Below are 5,496 nucleotides of genomic sequence, written 5' to 3'. Positions count from 1 at the left end.
TGGCGCGAGGGAAAAGAAAAGTCTTCTTTGAGCCGGATTTGAACCCGCGACCTAAGGATCGCCTTATTAAGGACTACAGTCCTCTGCTCTACCAACTGAGCTATCACAGGTACTAGCCTAAAAAGTTGGACTGAAAACTAACAAGTGCATTCAGGACAGACTCGGATGCTCTCCTATGATTGTAGAACGAGTACATCTGGCAAAAGCCTAGCCCTAGCCCCTGAACTTAATCCTATCTCCTTCCTTTCAGACCTGGCTGAAAACGGTGTCCCTGGTGGTCTAGTGGCTAGGATTCGGCGCTCTCACCGCCGCGGCCCGGGTTCGATTCCCGGTCAGGGAAGCGTGTGCTTTCTTGCACACCAAGTCCACTACAAGACTCTGGAAACCACCCACCCACATGCTGTGTAGGTTAAAGGAAAGTAAAGCGTCCTCCTTCTGCTACTTCCTTTTTTGCCAAACTTCTAAACGACACGTTGCTGCCTCATTCACCACCTCCACACATCCACACCAGCGTGGCTTTATGCTTTCACGTCTGCAAGTCTTTTAGGGAGGCAAGATAATGTTTGAGAAATTTGAATGGAACAGTGTAAATGATCCGTCACTGCCTTCAGCAGATTGCAATCTGGCATGCCAGCGCATCTGCAGGCAGGCACCTGGCCATGATATCCGGCAGTGGCGCGAGGGAAAAGAAAAGTCTTCTTTGAGCCGGATTTGAACCCGCGACCTAAGGATTGCCTTATTGAAAACTACAGTCCTCTGCTCTACCAACTGAGCTATCAAAGGTGCTAGCCTAAAGAGTTGGACTGAAAACTGACAAGTGCATTTAGGACAGACTCGGATGCTCTCCTATGATTGTAGAACGAGAACATCTGGCAAAAGCCTAGCCCTAGCCCCTGAACTTAATCCTATCTCCTTCCTTTCAGACGTGGCTGAAAACGGTGTCCCTGGTGGTCTAGTGGCTAGGATTCGGCGCTCTCACCGCCGCGGCCAGGGTTCGATTCCCGGTCAGGGAAGCGTGTGCTTTCTTGCACACCAAGTCCACTACAAGACTCTGGAAGCCCCCCACCCACATGCTGTGTAGGTTAAAGGAATGTAAAGCGTCCTCCTTCTGCTACTTCCTTTTTTGCCAAACTTCTAAACGACACGTTGCTGCCTCATTCACCACCTCCACACACCCACACCAGCGTGGCTTTATGCTTTCAAGTCTGCAAGTCTTTTAGGGAGGCAAGATAATGTTTGAGAAATTTGAATGGAACAGTGTAAATGATCCGTCACTGCCTTCAGCAGATTGCACTCTGGCATGCCAGCGCATCTGCAGGCAGGCACCTGGCCATGATATCCCGCAGTGGCGCGAGGGAAAAGAAAAGTCTTCTTTGAGCCGGATTTGAACCCGCGACCTAAGGATTGCCTTATTAACAACTACAGTCCTCCGCTCTACCAACTGAGCTATCAAAGGTGCTAGCCTAAAGAGTTGGACTGAAAACTGACAAGTGCATTTAGGACAGACTCGGATGCTCTCCTATGATTGTAGAACGAGTACATCTGGCAAAAGCCTAGCCCTAGCCCCTGAACTTAATCCTATCTCCTTCCTTTCAGACGTGGCTGAAAACGGTGTCCCTGGTGGTCTAGTGACTAGGATTCGGCGCTCTCACCGCCACGGCCAGGGTTCGATTCCCGGTCAGAGAAGCGTGTGCTTTCTTGCACACCAAGTCCACTACAAGACTCTGGAAGCCCCCCACCCACATGCTGTGTAGGTTAAAGGAATGTAAAGCGTCCTCCTTCTGCTACTTCCTTTTTTTGCCAAACTTCTAAACGACACGTTGCTGCCTCATTCACCACCTCCACACACCCACACCAGCGTGGCTTTATGCTTTCAAGTCTGCAAATCTTTTAGGGAGGCAAGATAATGTTTGAGAAATTTGAATGGAACAGTGTAAATAATCCGTCACTGCCTTCAGCAGAATGCACTCTGGCATGCCAGCGCATCTGCAGGCAGGCACCTGGCCATGATATCCCGCAGTGGCGCGAGGGAAAAGAAAAGTCTTCTTCGAGCCGGATTTGAACCCGCGACCTAAGGATTGCCTTATTAACAACTACAGTCCTCCGCTCTACCAACTGAGCTATCAAAGGTGCTAGCCTAAAGAGTTGGACTGAAAACTGACAAGTGCATTTAGGACAGACTCGGATGCTCTCCTATGATTGTAGAACGAGTACATCTGGCAAAAGCCTAGCCCTAGCCCCTGAACTTAATCCTATCTCCTTCCTTTCAGACCTGGCTGAAAACGGTGTCCCTGGTGGTCTAGTGGCTAGGATTCGGCGCTCTCACCGCTGCGGCCCGGGTTCTATTCCCGGTCAGGGAAGCGTGTGCTTTCTTGCACACCAAGTCCACTACAAGACTCTGGAAGCCCCCCACCCACATGCTGTGTAGGTTAAAGGAATGTAAAGCGTCCTCCTTCTGCTACTTCCTTTTTTGCCAAACTTCTAAACGACACGTTGCTGCCTCATTCACCACCTCCACACACCCACACCAGCGTGGCTTTATGCTTTCAAGTCTGCAAGTCTTTTAGGGAGGCAAGATAATGTTTGAGAAATTTGAATGGAACAGTGTAAATGATCCGTCACTGCCTTCAGCAGATTGCACTCTGGCATGCCAGCGCATCTGCAGGCAGGCACCTGGCCATGATATCCCGCAGTGGCGCGAGGGAAAAGAAAAGTCTTCTTTGAGCCGGATTTGAACCCGCGACCTAAGGATCGCCTTATTAAGGACTACAGTCCTCTGCTCTACCAACTGAGCTATCACAGGTGCTAGCCTAAAAAGTTGGACTGAAAACTGACAAGTGCATTCAGGACAGACTCGGATGCTCTCCTATGATTGTAGAACGAGTACATCTGGCAAAAGCCTAGCCCTAGCCCCTGAACTTAATCCTATCTCCTTCCTTTCAGACCTGGCTGAAAACGGTGTCCCTGGTGGTCTAGTGGCTAGGATTCGGCGCTCTCACCGCCGCGGCCCGGGTTCGATTCCCGGTCAGGGAAGCGTGTGCTTTCTTGCACACCAAGTCCACTACAAGACTCTGGAAACCCCCCACCCACATGCTGTGTAGGTTAAAGGAAAGTAAAGCGTCCTCCTTCTGCTACTTCCTTTTTTGCCAAACTTCTAAACGACACGTTGCTGCCTCATTCACCACCTCCACACATCCACACCAGCGTGGCTTTATGCTTTCACGTCTGCAAGTCTTTTAGGGAGGCAAGATAATGTTTGAGAAATTTGAATGGAACAGTGTAAATGATCCGTCACTGCCTTCAGCAGATTGCAATCTGGCATGCCAGCGCATCTGCAGGCAGGCACCTGGCCATGATATCCGGCAGTGGCGCGAGGGAAAAGAAAAGTCTTCTTTGAGCCGGATTTGAACCCGCGACCTAAGGATTGCCTTATTGAAAACTACAGTCCTCTGCTCTACCAACTGAGCTATCAAAGGTGCTAGCCTAAAGAGTTGGACTGAAAACTGACAAGTGCATTTAGGACAGACTCGGATGCTCTCCTATGATTGTAGAACGAGTACATCTGGCAAAAGCCTAGCCCTAGCCCCTGAACTTAATCCTATCTCCTTCCTTTCAGACGTGGCTGAAAACGGTGTCCCTGGTGGTCTAGTGGCTAGGATTCGGCGCTCTCACCGCCGCGGCCAGGGTTCGATTCCCGGTCAGGGAAGCGTGTGCTTTCTTGCACACCAAGTCCACTACAAGACTCTGGAAGCCCCCCACCCACATGCTGTGTAGGTTAAAGGAATGTAAAGCGTCCTCCTTCTGCTACTTCCTTTTTTGCCAAACTTCTAAACGACACGTTGCTGCCTCATTCACCACCTCCACACACCCACACCAGCGTGGCTTTATGCTTTCAAGTCTGCAAGTCTTTTAGGGAGGCAAGATAATGTTTGAGAAATTTGAATGGAACAGTGTAAATGATCCGTCACTGCCTTCAGCAGATTGCACTCTGGCATGCCAGCGCATCTGCAGGCAGGCACCTGGCCATGATATCCCGCAGTGGCGCGAGGGAAAAGAAAAGGCTTCTTTGAGCCGGATTTGAACCCGCGACCTAAGGATCGTCTTATTAAGGACTACAGTCCTCTGCTCTACCAACTGAGCTATCACAGGTGCTATCCTAAAAAGTTGGACTGAAAACTGACAAGTGCATTTAGGACAGACTCGGATGCTCTCCTATGATTGTAGAACGAGTACATCTGGCAAAAGCCTAGCCCTAGCCCCTGAACTTAATCCTATCTCCTTCCTTTCAGACGTGGCTGAAAACGGTGTCCCTGGTGGTCTAGTGGCTAGGAATCGGCGCTCTCACCGCCGCGGCCCGGGTTCGATTCCCGGTCAGGGAAGAGTGTTCTTTCTTGCACACCAAGTCCACTACAAGACTCTGGAAGCCCCCCACCCACATGCTGTGTAGGTTAAAGGAATGTAAAGCGTCCTCCTTCTGCTACTTCCTTTTTTTGCCAGACTTCTAAACGACACGTTGCTGCCTCATTCACCACCTCCACACACCCACACCAGCGTGGCTTTATGCTTTCAAGTCTGCAAGTCTTTTAGGGAGGCAAGATAATGTTTGAGAAATTTGAATGGAACAGTGTAAATAATCCGTCACTGCCTTCAGCAGAATGCACTCTGGCATGCCAGCGCATCTGCAGGCAGGCACCTGGCCATGATATCCCGCAGTGGCGCGAGGGAAAAGAAAAGTCTTCTTCAAGCCGGATTTGAACCCACGACCTAAGGATCGCCTTATTAACAACTACAGTCCTCTGCTCTACCAACTGAGCTATCAAAGGTGCTAGCCTAAATAGTTGGACTGAAAACTGACAAGTGCATTTAGGACAGACTCGGATGCTCTCCTATGATTGTAGAACGAGTACATCTGGCAAAAGCCTAGCCCTAGCCCCTGAACTTAATCCTATCTCCTGCCTTTCAGACGTGGCTGAAAACGGTGTCCCTGGTGGTCTAGTGGCTAAGATTCGGCGCTCTCACCGCTGCGGCCCGGGTTCGATTCCCGGTCAGGGAAGCGTGTGCTTTCTTGCACACCAAGTCCACTACAAGACTCTGGAAGCCCCCCACCCACATGCTGTGTAGGTTAAAGGAATGTAAAGCGTCCTCCTTCTGCTACTTCCTTTTTTGCCAAACTTCTAAACGACACGTTGCTGCCTCATTCACCACCTCCACACATCCACACCAGCGTGGCTTTATGCTTTCACGTCTGCAAGTCTTTTAGGGAGGCAAGATAATGTTTGAGAAATTTGAATGGAACAGTGTAAATGATCCGTCACTGCCTTCAGCAGATTGCAATCTGGCATGCCAGCGCATCTGCAGGCAGGCACCTGGCCATGATATCCGGCAGTGGCGCGAGGGAAAAGAAAAGTCTTCTTTGAGCCGGATTTGAACCCGCGACCTAAGGATCACCTTATTAACAACTACAGTCCTCTGCTCTACCAACTGAGCTATCAAAGG

General features: G+C 50.2%; 2 non-coding genes across 2 annotated transcripts; both read left to right on the top strand.

The window, feature by feature from the left end:
• Positions 1-268: 268 nt before the first annotated feature.
• Positions 269-340, top strand: trnae-cuc (transfer RNA glutamic acid (anticodon CUC)). Its single transcript has one exon. It is a non-coding gene; the product is annotated as a tRNA-Glu (tRNA).
• A 2,621-nt stretch (positions 341-2,961) lies between these two features.
• trnae-cuc (transfer RNA glutamic acid (anticodon CUC)) lies at positions 2,962-3,033 on the top strand. The gene has a single exon. It is a non-coding gene; the product is annotated as a tRNA-Glu (tRNA).
• Positions 3,034-5,496: the final 2,463 nt, after the last annotated feature.

Source organism: Hoplias malabaricus, unplaced genomic scaffold, assembly GCF_029633855.1.
Source record: "Hoplias malabaricus isolate fHopMal1 unplaced genomic scaffold, fHopMal1.hap1 scaffold_54, whole genome shotgun sequence".
Classification (NCBI taxonomy): domain Eukaryota; kingdom Metazoa; phylum Chordata; class Actinopteri; order Characiformes; family Erythrinidae; genus Hoplias; species Hoplias malabaricus.
Note: the sequence above shows the minus strand (reverse complement) of the source record. Positions and strands in the feature narration are given on the sequence as shown.